The sequence below is a fragment of the Hemitrygon akajei genome, unplaced genomic scaffold (genome assembly GCF_048418815.1).
Source record: "Hemitrygon akajei unplaced genomic scaffold, sHemAka1.3 Scf000057, whole genome shotgun sequence".
In the NCBI taxonomy this organism is placed as follows: Eukaryota; Metazoa; Chordata; class Chondrichthyes; order Myliobatiformes; family Dasyatidae; genus Hemitrygon; species Hemitrygon akajei.
The window spans coordinates 1329576-1345943 of record NW_027331943.1 but is presented as its reverse complement, the minus strand read 5'-3'; the positions used below and the strand labels follow the sequence as shown (position 1 = coordinate 1345943).

General features: G+C 45.3%; 1 protein-coding gene across 1 annotated transcript in view; it reads right to left on the bottom strand.

Annotated features, from left to right (window-relative positions):
• Positions 1-10324: 10324 nt before the first annotated feature.
• Positions 10325-16368, bottom strand: part of LOC140721564 (uncharacterized) — a 33320-nt gene continuing 27276 nt past the window's right edge. Inside the window, exon 3 of the transcript XR_012097408.1 lies at positions 10325-10668. The gene's annotated coding sequence lies outside the window, so the exon portion shown is untranslated. The remainder of the gene's footprint in view (positions 10669-16368) is intronic.

The following is a 16368-nucleotide window of genomic DNA, read 5'->3' as shown; positions in this document are numbered from 1 at the left end:
TGGGGGAGGCTTCAGGGGAATATAGAAACTGAGTTCACCACTGTAGTCATTGGCGGGGGGGGGGGAGGGTTCAGGGGAAATATTTATGTAGAATACAGAAACTGGTGATACTTGAGTCCCCTGTGTGTATTGTGGTGTTGCAAAAGTTGCTGGAGAATTTGCAAGTGGGAAGAAGTGGAGTGATATTTGGAAATCTGACTTTTTAAAGCGTAACTTAGCAAGCAAACCACATATGGACAATATGCAAAATCTTTGGTGAGAAAATCCTTCATTACACATTACAGGCCTGCTACATAGGTTGTGTGAGAGTGCAGATGAACTGCATCGAACCCAGAGGAGATCAAAGTTCCTATTGACAGTGATTTGCTAGCTGTGAAAATGAATAACTCTCTATAAAAAAATTCACTGTGCACATCTTGTCACTGGGTAAAAAAAATGCACAGTGCAAGTCTTATGTACACACTGGTTATTACAATTAGAGGGGGTATTGGAGGGAAGATGGGGAGACCTGTAGTGTCCCTGATGCCCTCACTTACAAGAAATGCATCCAGCTGCAGCTTGTAACCCTGCACTTTAAGGAGTTGGAACTTGAAACGCATATGGGGATTGATGGTCATTTCAGATACCAGCACTCTGCCCAGTCAGGAGATGATTTCTCTTCCAACTTGGGTTTAACCTCACTGTAACAGTGTGATACCAAATCAAACCTTGGCAACTCAAGTAATCTCATCTGAAATGTTGTCCTACACCCATTGATGGATTTTGTAAATCTTCTACAGGTTAAAAACGAGAAGGAATTTGTCTCCAGGGATCCCAAACACAGCACGCCAGTTTTGTTGTCTCTGTCTAGATATTTAAGAAGTGGAGCAAGGGATTCAATCAACCATCCTTCCTGCTCAGACTGTGGGGAGGGATTCACTCTGTCATTTCAACTGAAGGTACATCAGCAAGTTCACACTGGGCGAGGCCATTCATCTGTTCTGTGTGTGAGAAAGGATTCTGCCGGGCATCCCACCTGTGGACCCAAGAGTCAGATCACACTGGGCAGAATTTCAGAGTCATCTGCTGAATTTCGGGGAAGGGATTCTCTCGATCATCTGACCTAATGGCACACCAATGTGTTCACACCAGGGGGCAGCCATTCACCTGCACAGTCTGTGGGAAGGGATTCACTCAGTCATCCACCCTACTGGTACATCAGCGAGTTCACACTGGGGAGAAGCCATTCACCTGCTCAGAATGTGGGAAGAGATTCACTCAGTCATCCACCCTACAGATTCATCAGCGAGTTCACACTGGGGAGAAGCCGTTCACCTGCTCAGTCTGTGGGAAGGGATTCACTCAGTCATCCAGCCTACTGAGTCATCAGCGAGTTCACACTGGGGAGAAGCCATTCACCTGCTCAGACTGTGGGAAGAGATTCACTCAGTCCTCCCACCTACTGAGTCATCAGCGAGTTCACACTGGGGAGAGGCCATTCACCTGCTCAGTCTGTGGGAAGGGATTCACTCATTCATCCCACCTACTGAGTCATCAGCGAGTTCACACTGGGGAGAAGCCGTTCACCTGCTCAGAATGTGGGAAGAGATTCACTCAGTCATCCCACCTACTGAGTCATCAGCGAGTTCACACTGGGGAGAAGCTGTTCACCTGCTTAGAATGTGGGAAGGGTTTCACTCATTCATCCAGCCTTCTGAGTCATCAGCGAGTTCACACTGGGGAGAAGCCGTTCACCTGCTCAGAATGTGGGAAGAGATTCACTCAGTCATCCACCCTACAGATTCATCAGCGAGTTCACACTGGGGAGAAGCCGTTCACCTGCTCAGTCTGTGGGAAGGGATTCACTCGGTTAGCTAACCTACAGAGTCACCAGCGAGTTCACACTGGGGAGAAGCCATTCACCTGCTTAGAATGTGGGAAGGGTTTCACTCATTCATCCAGCCTTCTGAGTCATCAGCGAGTTCACACTGGGGAGAAGCCGTTCACCTGCTCAGAATGTGGGAAGAGATTCACTCAGTCATCCACCCTACAGATTCATCAGCGAGTTCACACTGGGGAGAAGCCGTTCACCTGCTCAGAATGTGGGAAGAGATTCACTCAGTCATCCACCCTACAGATTCATCAGCGAGTTCACACTGGGGAGAGGCCGTTCAGCTGCTCAGAATGTGGGAAGAGATTCACTCAGTCATCCCACCTACAGAATCATCAGCGAGTTCACACTGGGGAGAGGCCGTTCACCTGCTCAGAATCTGGGAAGGGATTCACTCAGTCATCCAACCTACTGGTACATCAGCGAGTTTACACTGGGGAGAAGCCATTCACATGCTCAGAATGTGGGAAGGGATTCATACTGTCATTCTACCTACAGAGACACCAGCGAGTTCACACTGGGGAGAGGCCATTCACCTGCTCTGTCTGTGAGAAGTGATTCGCTCAGTCATCCAACCTACTGGTACATCAGTGAGTTCACACTGGGGAGAAGCCATTCACATGCTCAGAATGTGGGAAGGGATTCATACTGTCATTCTACCTACAGAGACACCAGCGAGTTCACACTGGGGAGAGGCCATTCACCTGCTCAGTCTGTGGGAAGGGATTCACTCAGTCATCTAACCTACTGGTACATCAGCGAGTTCACACTGGGGAAAAGCCGTTCACCTGCTTAGACTGTGGGATAGGATTCACTCAGTCATCACAACTACTGGCACACCAGTCAGTTCACAGTGGGGACTGGCCGTTGTTATGAATCCCTGGGTTTTGTTTGCTGTATACTGTTATTTTAAGAGAGAGAGAGATTAAGAAGGCGAATCAGTCTGACTTGCAGCTTGTTTACATCGCTCGCAGCTTGTTTAGTTTTAACCGAGGACACAGACACTCAGAGTCAGACGGAGACGAAGGAGGAAAAACTGAAGGATCGAAACCAGGGAGCTAGTGGCCAAGGGTCACTGTTTAGAACTTTCCTATGCCCACAAGGTGGGTTAATTATCGATTCATGTACATAGAATGTGTGGTTGTCACCTTGTTTGATCCATAGGAGTGGATCGGATTTGGTGTATCCTGTGGAGACCCCTTATGTGTTAACCCTTACCTGGCTGTGGTGTGGTAGTTCACTTGAAGACGATACACCTTCTGACAAGTCACTTTCGGTGAGAATTTGTATGTGGATTTGGAACGATGATGGATAAAATCTACAGCAACTGTTCTCTCGTTTTACCACCGTAGAACCTGTGGAATTCTACATATTTGCGTTCTCTCGCCATTTACCATGGATTACAAATCTCTCCCTCATCGTCTATTCTGTAGTTGAACGGAACTTTTATACTTTACCATCTCAAGACTCCAAGCCTTGTTTCCCCCGAGCTCAATAGTTTGGGAGTTACATTTACACACATCTATAAACTTAACACTGTTAACTTCTGTTTATCTTGTTTAAGTTGCAATATTACAAGTAGATTCTAATAAAGATAGATTTAACATCAAAACCAGACTCCAGGTGTAGTCTATTGCTGCTGGTTTGTTTCTAAAGCATTATGGTTTGTAAAAAATTTGGGGCGTGGGTCTGGGATATGAACAGATTTGGGGGCTATTGATCGATGAATTATCGACTTGATTGGGGAAATCCCTTTTCATTTATTTGTGTGGAAATCAGCAGCAGTGGAGATTTATAAATTTCTGGAAGCGCCAACCCCTGAGGCATTAGGAAAAGCCAAAAGGAATGAATTGCTGATTGTTGCTAATGGGCTGAATCTTAAGCAGGTAAGGGGGTGTGAAAGACGAGGGAAGCATAAAACTGGGAGAGGAGGTAAAGGTAAAACAATAGGGGTTATATTATAAAATATAGGCATCCACCCCCTTTTTCAGAGACTGTGATCCCTGTTTCAACCGGTAAAGATGTGCATTTCAATGTGTTCATCTCTCAGTCCTCGATTCTCTAAATGCAATGGTTATCACATTTGATTTTTCTTCATATGATGACCCAACCATTTCAGGGATCAGTCTATTGAAACTTCATTGCACTCTCTATAACAAATACTCTCTAACCACTTTGTTAATCCTCTGTGCAAAAAATGTCCATCTTCTGTAGCCCCGTGTTGCCCCAACCACTCACCTCCTACCCCTGTCATTGGCCCCACTTGCAGGTCAACCGTCTGCCGGTGTTTCGCCCCCAACGTGAATCCCTCTGCTCGCCACCAGCGTGGGCTCAGACATTTCCACAGATTTCCACCGGGACAAACATCCTGTCCGCCCCCTCTCACACCATCTTTTTCCTTTCAATAAAATCCCTCCTCTCCCTCCCCAGGGAACTGGCATCAAACTGACGGGCCGAGCGGTCTCCTCCTACCTCTCGGCGACACATCAGACTCCGGCCACAGAAGACGCTTCACAAACCCCCCAACTTTCCTTGGAGGAAAATGGAAATAAATCAAAAAACGGACATTTACTCCGCATGATGTGGAGTTTGAGGCCGGAGCGGGAGGCGAACTCAGCGGGGGTAACGCCCTCTGGACTTGTCCACCTCTGCGACTGGTGGTAACAAGTGATTGACATCGCTTTGCACCAATGGGAATAGCGCAGCCCCTGAATCCTCTGTTGACAGCGGTGGGGGAGGGCTGGTCACGTGATTATTAGCCCAGCTATTAAACTGATAAAGCCCGAGTTCACCAGCGCATGGATGACGTAAGATGCTGTGCACGTAAGGGCAGATCTCGATGTGGGAAGCCCATGCGTGACGTCAGGCGCGACGGGGGTCTGTGTGACATCACCTGTGGGGATGCGCTCGCATTTAAATGCACCTTAATGTGTGTTTCTTATGATTTGAGAGGGACAACAACATTAATCACGGGTTTCATTACTGAATCCAGTGTTGTGAGATGTAAAGTCCCCTGTTTTGTGTCTGGCTGTGCCGTGTTGTTTGGGGGCTATTGATCGATTAATTATCGATTTGATTGGGGAAATCCCTTTTGATTTATTTGTGTGTGGAAATCAGCAACAGTGGATATTGATAAATTTCTGTGGGTTGGATGACTGAGTGAATCCCTTCCCACGTATTTCCTCATCCAGGTCATCCACTCTTGGTCTTCCTGGAATCATTCTTTGAAACTTCTCCGGACCCACTCCAATAAGAACACATCTTTTGCTCAGATAATAAGTCGGAAGTACAGGTCGGAATCTGCTCACCATACACCAACAGTGATCTGCCCAATGCGTTATAAAGCTATAGTATCGCATCCTTGCTCTTATATTGCTAACATTGCAGTTGTCATCCTTAATCAACTCCATCTGCAAGCAAACCTTTAGGGCCTCTTGCTCAGGGACTCACAAGCACTTATGCACCTCTAATTTTTTCAAGTTTCTCCCATTTAATTTTTTTTCTACGCCCAATTACTTCTACCAAATGTACATGACTTGCATACACTGTATTTCAACTGCTACTTTGCTGGCATTCTCCAGACCTATCGAAGTCCTTCTGCAGACTCCCGCTTTGCTCGAAACTACCTGTCCCGTACCTATCTTTGTATCAACTGCAATGTTCGTCACCAAGGTAACAATTCCGTCATCCATATCATTCAGATTTAACATGAAACGATGCGGTCTCAATACTGACCCCCTACAGAACAGCATTAGTTACCGACAGCAAAACAGAATTGCCCACATTATTCTGACTCTTTCTCCCTTGTCAGTACAAGTTTCTTTCCTGTAATTCCATGAGCTGTGATCCTGTTCAGCAGCCTCACGTGCAGCAACTTAGAAACATAGAAAACCTGCAGCACGTTACAGGCCCTTTGGCTCACAAAGCGATGCCGAACATGTCCTTGCTCTAGAAATGCCAAGGGTTACCTACAGTTCTCTATTTTTCTCAGCTCCGTGTACCTATCCAGGAGTCTCTTAAAAGACCCTATCGTGTCCACCTCCACCACCATTGCCGACAGCCCATTCCAAGCATTCACCACTCTCTGTGTAAAAAACTTACCCCTGACATCTCCTCTGTACCTACTTCCAAGCATCTTCAAACTATGTCCTCTCGTGCTAGCAATTTCAGCCCTGGGAAAAAGCCTCTAACTATCCACATGATCAATGTCTCTCATTTTCTTGTACACCGCTATCAGGTCACCTCTCATCCTCCATCACTCCAAGGAGAAAAGACTGAGTTCACTCAACCTATTCTCAAAAGGCATGCTCCCCTATCCAAACAACATCCTCGTAAATCTCCTCAGCACCCTTTCTATGGCTTCCACATCCTTCCTGTAGTTTGGCGACCAGAACTGAGCACAGTATTCCAAGTGTGGTCTGACCAAAGTCCTGTATAGCTGCAACATTACATCTCGGCTTTTAAACTCAAGCCTGCGGTTGATTAAGGCCAATGCACAGTATGGCTTCTTAACCACAGAGGCAACCTACATAGCAGCTTTGAGTGTCCTATGGACTCCGTCCCCAAGATCCCTCTGTTCCTCCACACTGCCAAGAGGCTTACCATTAATACTATATTCTATCATATTTGACTGAAGAAAATGAACCACATCACACTTCTTTGGGTTGAACTCCATTTGCCACTTCTCAGCCCAGGTTTGCAGACTATCAATATCCCCCTGCAACCTAACCCAACCTTTGTGTCATCAGCAAATTTACTAACCCATACCTCCACTTCCTCATCCAGGTCATTTATAAAAGTCACGAAGGGTAGGGGTCCCAGAACCGATCCCGGAGGCAGACCACTGGTCACCGACCTCCATGCAGAATATGACCAGCCTACAACCACTCTTTGTCTTCTGTGAGCAAGCCAGTTCTGGATGCACAAAGCAATGTGCCCTTGGATCCCATGCCTCCTTACTTTCTCAATAAGCCTTGCATGGAGTACCTTGTTGAAGATCATCTGAAAATCCAAGCAAACAACATACGCTGCCTCTGCTTTATCTATCTTGCCTGTTATTTCCGCAAAGTATTCCAAGAGCTTTGTCAGTCAAGATTTCCTCGAAAGAATCCGGCTGACTTTGGCCTACTTTATCATGTTTCCCCAATTACAGTACCCAAAAAACACACTCTTAGTACACTCTAACATCTTCCTGACCACTACGGTCAGACTAACTGTCCAATAATTTTCTTTCTTGTGCCCCCTCTCTTCTTAAAGAGTGGAGTGACATTTGCAAATTTCTGGTCCACCAGAACCGTTCCAAAATCTAGTGATTTCTGATAGATCATTACTCATCACTTGAAGAGAAAACTAAGGGGGGAACTTCTTCATTCAGAGGCGGGGAGAGTGTGCACCGAGCTGCCAGAGCAAGTGGCAGGGACGATTGTCATCTTTAAGAGAAGTTTGCTTAGGTCACTGGATGAGAAGCATATGGAGGGCTATGGTCCAGGTGGAAGTTGTTGGAACTCGGAAGATTAATGCTTTAGCACGGACTAGACTGGCCGAATGGCATTTTCCTGTGTTGTAGTGTTTTATTACTCTAATGCCTTCACAATCTCTTCAGCTACCTCTTTCTGAACTCTGCGGTGTCTTATCTACCTTCAGGCCTTTCAGCTTCAAAAACACCTTCTCTCCTTGGTAAAAGCATGTATCCTCACTTCTGCCCCAGGTACAGCTGAATGTTTGGCATTTATGTAATAAATTTAATGACACAGCTGTAGTGGGTGACTTCAATCTGCAGGAGGATTGGGAAAGTCAGATTGGCGTGAGATCACAAAAGAGGGGATGTATTGAATGCAAACGAAATGGCTTTTTAGAGCAGCTGATAGTTGAGCCTACTCGGGGAACTGCTATCTTACATTGGGTGTTGTGTAATAACCCAGATCTTATTATGGAGGTTAATGTAAATGAACCATTAGAAGGCAGTGATCATAATATGATTGAATTCCTACTGCAATTTGTGAGGGAGAAGCACAGGTCACATGTGTAGTATCACAAAGGAATGAAAGGGAATTACAGAGGCGTGAGAAAGGTGATTCACCAGGTGGATTGGAGGATGCAGGTGGAGAAGACGCCAGAGCATAAATGGCTGACGTTTCTGGGAATAGTTCATAATGTGCAGGATAGATATGTCCCACAGACGTAGTTCTCAAACAGCGGGGCTAGGCTGTCGTGGCTGACAAAGGAAGTTAAGGACTGTATAAAAGCATATAAGGTAGCAAAAGTGAGTAGTAGGTTGTATAATTGGGTACCTTTTAACATCCAACAACAGGCAAATTTAAAATAAAAGCTGTAAGCGGAAAGGTGAAATATGACAGCAAACTATACAATAATATAAACCAGTTATAAAATATACGAAAGGGAGGCGAGAGTTGATATTGGACCACTGGAAAATGATGCTCATGGGGTACAAATGGGGAAGAGATGGTAGATGAACTTGATAGGTACTTTGCATCCGTCTTGTCTGTAGAAGACACCACCAGTATGCCAGAGATCCGTGAGTGTCAGGGAACAGGAGTGAGTGCCATTGCTATTACAAAGGAAAACGTGCTAGGCAAACTCAGGTTCTTAAAGTGGATAAGTCACCTGGACCAGATGGACTACATCCCAGAGTCCTGAGAGAGGTTGCTGGAGAGATAACAGATGCATCGGTCATGACACGTCAAGAATCACTTGATCCTGGCATAGTCCTGGGGGACAGGAAGATTGCAAATGTCAGTCCACTCTTTGAGAAGGGAGGAAGGCAAGGTAAAGCAAATTATAGTCCAGTAGGCCTAACCTCAGTGGCTGGGAAAGTGTGGAGTCATGATAACAGATGAGGTTTTGGGGTACTAGGAGACTAATGATATAATAAGTCAAAGCCAGCATAGGTTCTGTACAGGGAAATCTTGCCTGACAAGTCTGTTACAGATCTTCGAGGAAGTCATAAGCAGGATGGACAAACGAGAGGCAGTGGATATCATTTACTTGGATTTTCAGAAGGCATCTGATAAGGTGTCACACATGAAACTGCTTAACAGGATAAAAGTCAGAAGTAATACTGGCATGGATAGAGGAATGGCTGACAGCCAAGAGGCAGTGAGTGGGAATAAAAGGGGCCTTTTCTGGTTGGCCAGCAGTGACTTGTGGTCTTCAGGGGTCAGTATTCGGTCCGCTACTTCTCACATGGTTTGTCAGTGATCTGGATAATAGAACTGATGGGGTTGTGTGGCTCAGACTGTGGGAAGAGATTCACCACATCATCTCACCTAGTGACTCACCAGTCAGTTCACACTGCAGTGAGGGATTTCACCTGTTCAGTCTGTGGGAAGAGATTCACTCAGTCATCTAACCTACAGAGACACCAGCGAGTTCACACTGGGGAGTAGCTGTTCACCTGCCCAGACTGTGGGAATAGATTCACTCGATCTTTCAACCTACAGAGTCACCAGCGAGTTCACACTGGGGAGAGGCTGTTCACCTACTCAGACTGTGGACAGGGATTCACCAAATCATCTCACCTAGTGACTCACCATTCAGTTCACACAGCAGAGAGGGATTTCACCCGCTCAGATTGTGAGAAGGGATTCACTCAGTCATCTGATCTGCTGGCATACAAGTGAGTTCCACTGGGGAGAGGCCTTCGACCTGTGAATGTGGGAAGGCATTCACACGATCATCTCATCTATTAAAACACCAGCGAGTTCACACCACTTAGAGGCCGATCGTCCGCTCAGACTTTGGGAAGAGATTCTGTCAACTGTCTCCACCAAGGCTGCATCATTGTGTTCCACTGGGGAGAGGCCATTCACGTGCTGTGAATATGGGAAGGGATTCACTCAGTAATCTAACCTTGTAACACACGACCGGGTTCACATTGGGGAGAAAGTTTCAATAAGCTGTAGGCTGGATATTTGCCCATACCCGTTGCTGAATGCAATTTCGACAGTGACTGGGGGAGTCTAGTACAAGAGGGCATGACTTAAGGTTTACAGGGCGCCCATTCAGAACAGAGATGCGATGAATTTTTTTTAGTCAGAGAGTGGTGAATCTGTGGCATTTGTTGCCACGGGTAGCAGTGGAGGCCAAGTCATTGGGTGTGTTTACGGCAGAGATTGATAGGTATCTGAGTAGTCAGGGCATCAAAGGTGGGGGAATGGGACTAAAGGGCAGATTGGATCAGCTCATGATGAAATGGTGGAGCAGACTCGATGGGCCAAATGGCCGATTCTGCTCCTGTGTCTTATGGTCTTATGTGATTTTTTTTCTCATTTGTGTTATTCCTCTTCCTCCTTCTGTCCAAAGTCGTGTTAATCTCAGTGGGTTTGAGTGTAAATAGTCTTTTCTAAACTTGTCATTTCAGTTCTTACTTATCTTTGTAAATTTTACTGATTGAAATGGGACTAAGATATTTTCATTAAAAAAAGTCAATGCCGGTATTGATGGAAGTGTTTATTGCCTTTGTTGTATTTGTTAACTATTGAGCTCTGTTCGGCAGTTTTTTAAAGCCTTGAAATAAATTTTGTCAAAGGTTTTCCCAATATTGCACTACTTTCTGTTGTCTTTGCTTGTTGATTTTTCAGATACGTGGTTATCACGAGTCCCGGTGAAGGGTCATGGCCGGAAATGTTGATTCCCATCCATAGATGCTGCCCCACCTGCTGAGCTCCTCCAGCATTTTGTGTGAATTTCTCTCGATTTCTTGCATCTGCAGGTCTTCCTGTTTCCAAAATATTTATATGTTTAGTGAAATAACAAGCTGGTCGTGGGTTTGTGTGGCTCTGTTGGTAAAATATTAAATAAAATCATTAGATAAGAGGTGGCATAGGGTTGGGCAGTGTGGAATCTGTGGGTAGTATTAAGGAACAGCAAATGTACAAAAAAATCCTTGATGGGAATTGTATAGTGACCCCAAAACAGTAGTAAGTATGTGGTCCACAAATTACAATGAGAGATAGAAAGGGGCAAAAGGGGCAATGTTACAATAGTCATGGGGGATTGCCATGCAGGAGATTAGGAAAATCAGGATGGTGTTGGTCTCAAGAGGAGGAATTCCTAGAATGCCTACAAGATGCATTTTTTTTAGAGCAGCTCGTGGTTGAGCCCACTTGGGGATCAGATATTCTGGATTGGGTGCTGTAATGAACCGGAATTAATTAGGTCACTTGAGTTCAAGGAACCCTTCGGGACAAGTGATCTTCATATGATCAAATTCACCCCGACATTAGAGAAGGAGAAACTAAAGTCAGATATGAATAAAAAGAGAATTAGAGAGGCCTGAGAGAAAAATTGGTCAAAATTGATTTGGAAAGAACACGGGCAGGGATGAAAACAGAGCAGCAATGGCTGGAATTTCTGGAAGCAATCTGGAAGTGACGGGATATACACATCACAAAGAGGAAGTAGTATTCTTAAGGTAAGGTGACAAAACCGTAGCTGCTAAGAGAAACCAAAGACAACATAAAGACCAAAGAGGGCACAGAACAAAAATTACTAGGCAGTTAGAGAATTGGGAAGTTTTAAAAATGAACAGAATGCAACCAAAACCATTAAGAAGGAAGAGATGAGATACATAGATGAGCTAGCCAGTAATATTAAAGAGGATACCATTTTTAATTTCAGGTACATATTGTGTAAAAGAGAGACAGAAATGGATACCAAACCACTGGAGAATGATGCTGGAGAGGGAATAATGGGGTGAGGGTGAAAGGTGATGGCTAATGAACTGAATAAGTATTGTACTCACTCTTATCTGTGGAAGGCACTGGCAGGAATATGGAAGTCCCAAATGTCAGTGGTCAGAATGTGTAAAGATACGTTACTCGGGAGTAAGTAGAAGGAAAGGCAATGGGCTGTGAATTTTTTTTTACTGGAAGGAGAAATCGATATTCATGCCTTCAGGTTGGAGCTACGCAGGTGGAATATGATGTGTTTCTCTTCAACCCTGAGGCTGTCAAGTGGAGCAACTCCAGCCATTGCTATTCTGCCATCATCCCTGCCAGTGTCCCCTTCCAATCAACTTTGGTAAGCTCTTCTCCAGTGCCTCCGTAGTTCCCCTCACTCCACTAATAATGATGCATCTTGTTTTACCTTTCCCCTCTCAAAGTGAAGGGTGGATTCAGTCGTGTTATTATCACTGTATCCACATGCTCCCTTTACCAAAAGCTCCCCAATCAAATTTGGTTCATTCCAGAATTAACTTTTCCCTAGTGGGCACAATCGCAAAGGGAAGGTAGGTCACATCCGGAATTTTCAATTTAGCGGGCGATTTCCTCTGACGTATTGGGAAATCATGTACGAGGATAGTTACAGCAATGGCTTGCCATTGTTGTATTTGCCTTCTGCCGGGTGAGATTTTTTTTTAAGAGATTAACAGCTCTTAACCCAGCACGGATGGAGAGCATGCAAGGGTGCCGGCTGGATTCAAACTCAGGACCTCCCGCCACTGATGCCACTACGCCACCAGCCGGCTGCACAATTCCAAGCTGTTCTAAAAGGCATCTCATTGGTATTTTCCAAATTCCCTCTCCTGAGATCAAGCACCGATCTTATTTTCACAATCTACCTTCACCCATCCCACTCATGGACTATTTGTCTCACTCCCATCGGGGGTAGATACACAGCGTCCTCACCAGGACTACCAGCCTCTGGGACAGCTACTTTTCCCAAGCAGTAAAGCTGATAAATATCTCTACCCTCTAACCCACCCTTCCACAACACCAAACACCTCTATCATTTCCTGTCTGTCATCTTATATGCAGGCATCCTATGCCGAGCGTCACTTTATGAACATACAATCAATCCGTGCACTGTATATAAGTTGTGGATATATGTTGTTACCGTTGTGTTTCTGTGTTGCATTGGAACCGGAGTAATAATTATTTCGACCTCATTTACACGTGTCTGCTGGAAATGGAATTAAACAACCCTGAATCTTGAAGAAACATTTCAGCAGGCTCAGCGTCACATTTCTGTCTCTCAGCGTTATTGCGCCAGAGCGCCACCTGGTGACAATGGAGTCCACAAATCAGGGGGTCCTGTTATTGTGGTAAATCACCACGATAAGAATGGGTGTAGGGGCTGGACGCCAACTGCACGTGGATGAAGTGCCAGAGATGCCCCTAACCTCTCTCCTCACCACTAGTCAGGGTCCTAAACAGTCCTTCCATATGAGGCAACTTTTCAACATCGTGCCTGTTGGGGTCATCTACTGTTTCCAGTTTTGCAGGTGTGGCCTCCTCGACATTAGAGAGAACCGATGTAGTCTCTGCATTCTGCACTCTGTCCCGATGCGATTCTGCAGATTTTGGAGATGCAGAGTAACATACACAAAATGTTGGAGGAAGTCAGGAGGTCTGGTAGCTTCTATAGAGGGGGTAAAGCCAAAGAGAGATTTCCTGCCGAGACCCTTCATCGGGACTGGAAGTGGCGAGATGCCAGAATAAGATGGTGCGGGGAGTGGAAAGTGTCCAAGCTGGTAGATGATAGGTGAAGCCAGATAAGAGTGAAGGTGAGTGGGTGGGGGAGGTGGGAGATGAAGTGAGACGCTGTGAGGTGGTTGGTGGAAAATGTAAAGGGCTGAAAAGGAGGAATCTGATAGGAGAGGAGAGCGGACAATGGGAAAGTAAAGGGGAACCAGAGGGAGACGATCCGCAGTGGAGAAGAGAGAAGTGAAGAGACAGAATGGAAGAAACTGGCGTGTGGGTTGATGAAATGAAAACGTTGAGATAGAAGTTAAAGATATCGATGTTCATGCCATTGAGGTGTAAACTACCCGGATGTAATATGAGTTGTTACTCCTCCAACCTGAGAGTGCACTCATCGTGTTAGTTAAACAATGAAACGGAAGAGAGAGTGGATTAATAGTTTTCCCCTGGGATCCCTATTAACTCAATCCTCTCTCACCTTAAACCAGTACTCTCTGGTTGTTGATTCCACAAAAATGGGGTAAAAGAAAAAAATAAACATAGAAAACCTACAGCATAATACAGGCCCTTCGGCCCACAAAGTTGTGCTGAGCATGTCCCTAAATTAGAATTTACGAGGGTTACCCATAGCCCTCTATTTTTCTAAGCTCCATGTACCTATCCAGTAGTCTCGTAAAAGACCCTATCGTATCCGCCAGCAGCCGGCAGCACATTCCACACACTCAGAACTCTGAGTAAAAAACTTACCCAGGACATCTCCTCTGTACCTGCTCCCAAGCACATTAAACCAGTGCCCTCTGTGGCAGCCATTTTAGCCCTGAGGAAAAGCCGCTGACTATCTACACGATCAATGCCTCTCATCATCAGTTTGCTGATATATAACATTGAGGAGGTGGGATACAAGGCGGACTGAGGATGACCCAGATGGTTGATGTATATCACTGAAGCGGGGTTGGGGGGTGTGAGGAGACTGGACAGAGGTTGAACAAGATGAGCAGATGGAACCAGGTGGGAGAAGGGATCAAGGACAATCACTGATGGCCCTCCAGCAACACATAGGTACTGAATGAATAGTACATACTATTGTACAAAAGATTCTAAAATGACAGAATTAGCAAAAATAACAAGAACTTTGCCAGATATACTTTGACCCTCACCAAAATTTTATCAACACACCACAGGAAGTTTCCATTCCGGACACTTCACGCTTTGCATGGTAACTGCTCCGCCCGTGACTGCGAGGAACTGCAGAGACCTTTGGATCCAGATCAGCACATCACAGAAACCATTCTCCCCCCTAGACTTCCCAGTCCCTCGGTAAAGCAGGCAGTGAAATCAAAGATCCCCACAACCTGGGACGTTCTCCTTTATCACCCACCCCAGTCCGGGAGAAGACACAACAGCCATAACGCTCCATGACAAATGTGAGGAGCCTCAGGAAACGAGGCGAGTTCGGGGGAAGTTAACGGGACTCAGTGGCCGACATCAGATTTCCCAACACAACATGGAGGATGCGTGACCGCCCATCTGGAGATTGTGAACATGCACAAAGAGATCGTTACATCTGCGGTTAAATGGGAGGGGCAAATGGGATCACGTGACCGGTGGGGTCTAACATCCCAGGCATAGACTCCAGCTCCCCAGCATTCTGTGGAAATAAACAGACGCCCCTCACACCTCCTCTCACCTTAAATGTATTCGACATTTCAAAACCCTGGAAAAATATATCGTCTGTCCACTCTATCTATTCCTCTCGTAATCTGAAAAACGTCCATCCAGTCTCACCCCAGCCTGCGCCGCTCTGGAGAAAACAGCACAAGTTTGTCCAGCTTCTCGTTATAGCTCATGCCCTCTAATCCAGGCAGTGTCCTGGTAAACCTCTTCTGCGCCCTCTCCGATATCCTGACATCCTTCCGAGAATGGGGGCGACCAGAACTGTATGAAACACTCCAGATGTGGTCTAACTAGTTTTACAAAGCTACAACACAACTTCATGACTTTTGAACTCAGTGCTTCAACTAATAAAGACAACCGTGCCATTTGCCTTCTTATCGACCCGATCAATCTGTGCAGTCTCTTTCAGGGAGAGATGAACTTGGAGTCTAAGATCCCTCTGATCATCGACACTGTTCAGGGTTTTGCATTTATCACTGTACTGTCTCATACATTCAGGGGTGCAGTGCTAGCAAAGCTCACCGGAGAGCCGCGCCGACACCTCTGTAAAAAAGTGAAAATAAGCAAGTACGGAATTTAACAACCCCGGATATTAAATAGAGGGAATTTTACGGAAGCGGGAGTGTTGGCTGGTGGGGACAAATACCACTAATAACATTAGGATATTTGATCGTTTTTGGTGAAATCCTGGAGCTGTGACTGTTTTTAATTTAGGTATTTGTGAAATTCCTTCTCGCTCGACCCGTTGTCCAAGGAAGCTAGGAAATACCTGTACACAAATGCAAGCATTTTTCCGCTCTTTCCAATTTGTACCATTGGATACCAGGAAGGAGCTATATTAAGCACGGAATGAACATCGAAACCTATGTTTAAGCGTCGAAAATAATGAAAGAAAAATTCACTGCTCGCTCATCTTCGGCTTGATTTTGATGAAATATTCAAGGTAATCATCCAAAATCCTCTTCTACACCTGGATAAATTTAGTTTTGTTTTGGAAGCCAAATGGAAAAAAAATTCTAGGCTACAAGCTAGTTTTACGTCATTTCATAGAATTAGTGGCTGATTAAATCCTTGGCCTCGCTCCACCAACTGCAGTTGATTGAAAAGAGGCTCTTTTTCTCTTTGTGTTGATAGGAAAAAGAGTACTTTAGTGAGGCAATGAACGAGATGAAATGCATTTCCAAATCTCCCAGATGGTTGCTCTCCTCCCGTTAACATTCGTCACTTCCAAAATACAATATTTTCTATTCGTATAGTTGCGATAATAATTTATGTAAAGATTCAAGCTTCTTTAACTTTTTATATATTTAAACACTAAACAGGATGTATAAAGGTCGAACCATGTAACACCTGACGTGTGAGGATATTTTGAGTATCGAC